The sequence below is a fragment of the Quercus lobata genome, chromosome 4 (genome assembly GCF_001633185.2).
Source record: "Quercus lobata isolate SW786 chromosome 4, ValleyOak3.0 Primary Assembly, whole genome shotgun sequence".
Classification (NCBI taxonomy): Eukaryota; Viridiplantae; Streptophyta; class Magnoliopsida; order Fagales; family Fagaceae; genus Quercus; species Quercus lobata.
In genome coordinates, this window is record NC_044907.1 from 54,842,523 (window position 1) to 54,847,773 (window position 5,251).

Sequence of the window (5,251 nt, forward strand, 5' to 3'; positions counted from 1 at the left end):
TGAGCACTGTTCCGTATTTTGGGCATATCTCTCTCCTTGAAAATCCAATTGGCACAAGGCCAAGTGGGTTGGAACCGTGACTTACATATCTACAACTTTTCAGTTTTGATGTTTTCTAAATTCACAATTTTTGAAGGTCTAAATTGACTCACAAGTTACTGTTATAAACCTGGACGAAAATTAAAATAGTAAAAGTTTTATTTTCTTTGGACACTTTTACATTAGGGTTTTGAATGGAGGCGGTGGAGAACAAATTTTGGAGAGAAAAACCTTGTATTTTCCTTTCTCTAGTCGCAGCCTAAACTCTTTTCTAGGGATAGGAGTTATGTTTCTTCTATACGGTATGAATATTCAATGTGATTCTTTCTAGGATTTTATCAACAACATATTTGATTGTTCAATTAGATTTCTTTTGATGTATTAGTTCTTCCATACTTTTAATAAGTTCAATCATGTTTTTTTTATTGTTTAGATGAATTTCTAATAATTTCAAACAGATTTCAGGTTTTGAAGTGAATGAGTTTTTCTAAAAACTTTTCTAACCGCATTATTAATCTAAGTTATCATGCATTTTTGAATTGTCTCAGTTCAACCGAATCATAAATATTTAATTATATAAGAATAATTAATTATGAAATATATAATTTCTTAGATCCCAAAGAATTTCATATCGATATAGGGAAACACCCCAATGCCCTGTTATTTACATTATTGATTTAAATCAATTTTTATTATTATTCTTGTTAAAAATCACCTAGCAAAAGTACTTTTCTTCTTCACCCAAATTTTTGTTTAATTATATTGTCTTTGAATTTACCCTGCTCCTTGTAGTTTGACCTCGGTACTCCGAGAATTATATTGCTATGATTTCCTGCACTTGGAAGTGAGCAAATAATTTTGGATAAATTCAAAGACAATATAATTAAACAACAATTTGGGTGAAGAAGAAAAGTACTTTTGCTAGGTGATTGTTAACAAGAATAATAATAAAAACTTATTTAAATTAATAATGTAAATACCAGGGCATCAAGGTGTTTCCCTCTATCGATATGAAATTCTTTGCAATCTAAGAAATTATATATTTCATAATTGATTGTTCTTATACAATTAAATACCTATGATTCGGTTGAACTGGGACAATTCAAGAATGCATAACCTAGATCAATAATGCGATTAAAAAAGTTTTTAGAAAAACCCATTTACTTTAGAACCCGAATTCTATTTGAAACTATTAGAAATTCATCTAAACAACAAGAAAAACATGATTGAACTTATTGAAATCATGGAAGAACTAATACATCAAAAGAAACCTAATTGAACTATCAAATATGTTGTTGATAAAACCCTAGAAAGAATCACATTGAATATTCATACTGTATAAAAGAAACATAACCCCTAGCCCTAGCAAAGATTTTGGCTGCCATTAAAGAAAGGAAAATACAAGGTTTTTTTCCCCAAAATTCGTTCTCCACAACCTCCATTCAAAACCCTAACATAAAAGTCTCCAAAGAAAATAAAACTTTTACTATTTTAATTTTCAATCCAGGTTTACAACGGTAATTTGTGAGTCAATTTTGGCCTTCAAAAATTGTGAATTTTGAAAAATCCAAAACTGAAAAGTTGTAGATATTTAAGTCACGGTTCCAACCCATTTAGCCTTGTGCTAATTGGATTTTTGAGGAGAGAGATATGCCCAAAATTCTGATCCATGCTCAAATATGATTTTTCCTTTTCAGATTCTACCTCTTTGATTTCTTTCCTTATTTGAATCTTCTAAACATGGTAGATGACCCAAGCACTCTAGCTTCACCTCTTTAGACATTAAAGCATGGTCCTTTAGCTCTACTTTAATTCTAGTTTGGCCTCCATTCTCTCACAAACTCCTGTAAACTCATCTTCTTCACATGATTTCTTGAAAGTAGAAAGTTACACACAATGAATAACATCTTATTCAAGAAATTATGTAAAGATAAATAATAGGGACTAATGCAAATCATGACTTAATTATACAAATTAAGCATAGTAATAAGGCGATAATATCCACATAAATATATAACAAGTATATATTTTAAGGCGTTATCAATGGGGTTCATTGTTTTGGTGTCAGCCTAATTTAGGCAAAAATGGGAAGAAAGGATAGCACTAATTTCTTGGGGTCCACCACTTTATACTATAAAATGACTAATATATCCTTAACATTTTTAAGAAATTGCAAGTTTTCTAATATATGAATTTCCCCCTCATAAGGGCAAAAAGGTAAAAGCATGCATTTTTACTTTCTTTTCACTATGTAAACTTGTTAGGGTCATATTGTATTGTAATTGACTAATCCTTTAACAAAATACACTTTATTTGTAATTGGGTATATCTAAGATGAGTTTAGTACTTCAAGAAACATGTTGTTCAAGTCAAGTATTAAAGATATGAAGATTGATCCAAGAAACAAGTAAAGAAAAATTGTTCATTAAGTCTCAACAGATAGCTCGACAGATGCCTGCTATGAAGACTTAATGTGAAACTCAATAGATAGCTCAACAGTAACTCGATCTATCAAGAATTATGATTTCAGAATTTTCATATCTGAAATTCGGCCCAAGCTTGTGTAATTGTTTAGGGTTTCTTTTCTCCTATCCCTAGACATATATATGGCTTATTTTAAGAGCCGTCATATACAGATACAAAAACCAAGAGACTTATTTTATCTGTGAGAAGCTACTGCGTTTTTACGCCATAGGGTTTTGTAACCAAGTACTTCTAGATCTTCATTGTTAATGTAGTGAAGAATTTTGCAGCCAACAACATCTGTTTAAGTTGCTAGAGTTAGTCACATACTAAGATCCATGCAAAGGGTTAGTCACAAATTGGAGGTTTATGTATTAAGGAAAGAATGCTACTACAAAATCAAGTCCAATTGGGTATTGGAACAAATGTTCAACTATAGGTTGGTATTTTAGAATAGGCTAGGGTGGTTGGTAAAATTCCTTATACTTGTAACCGCTTGATTATTGATTAGTGGATTCTTGGGAGTGGTGACCTTAAAATCACTCAATAGACTTTTTGCCTTGCGATGTTTTCCCCATTTGTCAACAAATCACCATGTCAAATTTATTTTCAGCTGCATTTTTTATTTTTGGTGATTTGTTGGTGTCTCCACAATTTGCATGCAATTGAACCTAATTAATCAACTTGGATAATTAAATTAATTAATCAAAGTCAAGCTATCCTAACCCAACAAGTGGTATCATAGCAAGCACACTCTGATTAGGTTTTAATCTTTACTGTGTGATCCATTGACCTCTATTGTTATGGATCATGGACAATCCCTGATTATTCCTCATTTATTTAATGGTACTAACTATACATACTGGAAAGTACACATGAGAGCGTTTTTGCAGTCTTTAGATGAGAAAGTATGGCTTGTAGTTGAAGTAGGTTACAAGAAACCTAAAAAGCCACTAGCAACCTGAAAAGCCACCAGCAACCTGAAAAGCCACCAGCAACGTGGGATGATACCAAGATCAAAGCTGCAAATTTTAACAGTAGAGCATTGAATTCTCTATTTAGTGCTGTGACCAATAAAGAATTCAAGAAGATCTCTTCCACTGACAATGCGAAGGAAGCATGGACTATTCTTTAGAATACCTACAAGGGCACAAAAGTTGTTAAAAACTCCAAGCTCCTAAGGCTCACTACTAGTTTTGAGGAAATAAGGATGGATGAGGACGATCCATTCGATGAATTCTATACCAAGCTCAAGGACATAGTAAATTCAACCTTCAATCGTGGAGAACAGATTTTGGAGTCCAAGATTGTCAGGAAGATCCTCAGATCTCTTCTAGAGAGATTCCATGCCAAGATCACTACCAACGAAGAATCAAAGGATCTTTAACTCTATTCCTTTGACAAAACTGAATGGAAACTTGCAAATCTATGAACTAGGGTTAGCAAGGGTTGGAAAGGGTGGCAAAGGCAAGAACATGGCCTTGAAGATGAAGAATGATGATAACAACGAGTCGTCTGAAGATCAGGATACCAAGTTAAAATCTTATATCGCCAAACAATTCAAGAAGTTTATCAAAATTGCGAATGTCAAAGCAGGTGATAAGGATCACAAACAGTCTGCATTATCTCAATTCAAGTCCCAAGACAAAGGCAAGAGAGAATTCAAGGATGCTGGTCAAGGCAATAGTGTTCCTGCTAGACCAAATTGCTATGGGTGTCAAGGATTTAGACACATGAAACAAGAGTATCCCACATATCTTAAATCCATTGGAAAAAGTAAAGCCCTAGCTGCCACCTTGAGTGATACAAAACTAGAAGCAAATTCTGATGAAAGTGACCAAGATGGGATAATGAGTGCTTTCATAGCTATTGTTGAGTCCTTAGAGGAAGTAGTAGACCTAATTGATGAGGAAGAAAAGCTGATAGAATCAAAGTTTGAGAAAATGGATGATCAGGATGACATCCACATTGCCTACACCAAGTTGTACAAGGTCTCTGAGAAGCATGAGAAGCTCTATAGGTTGGCTACGAGAAAGCTTAATGACATGGAGTTAGAACGTGAGGAACTCTCCACCAAATTTGATAAAGCTAATTAGACTATTGGAGCACTGAGATATGAGAACAACCTTCTTGTTGAAAAGACCAAGAAACTGGATGTTGAATTCTTTTAGGTTTGAGCATAGTTGGAAAGGACTTCAAGTGCCAAGTTAGATGAAATGCTAAACGTCCAGAAGTCTGCATCTAACAGAACAGGTCTCAAGTATGATCACTCTCTCTTCTCTTGTAGTACCACTTCTAATGATTTAAATAGAGCTATTTTTGTTCCATCTGCTAATAATAACTTTGAGGTAATTGATCCTAAAACTAAAAAATGTGAGTGAAGATAAAAGTGATAAGGGAAAATCCATTCTAGGAGCACCCCTAAGGTTGGTAAGAAAGAGACAAAGTAGAATAATCATTGCTCCACCAACAAGAAGTCTCTACCAAAGAAGCCCCATTTTTGTCACTATTGTGGAGCATCTAGGCACATTCGTCCAAATTGCTATAAGTGGTTAGCCACTCAACAAAGAAATAGTGTATCATCTTTGAGGAACCAAAATCAACTCCATCTTTCTTTAGCCTTGTTGGAGAACTTCTTAAGGTGGTCATGCTTCTCTCGAACTTCAATGGTTTCAACTCTCCTCCTTATACATCTGAACAAAGGTTCATGCAAAAAAAAGGATCCCCATCTAGGTCACCCATCTGGAAG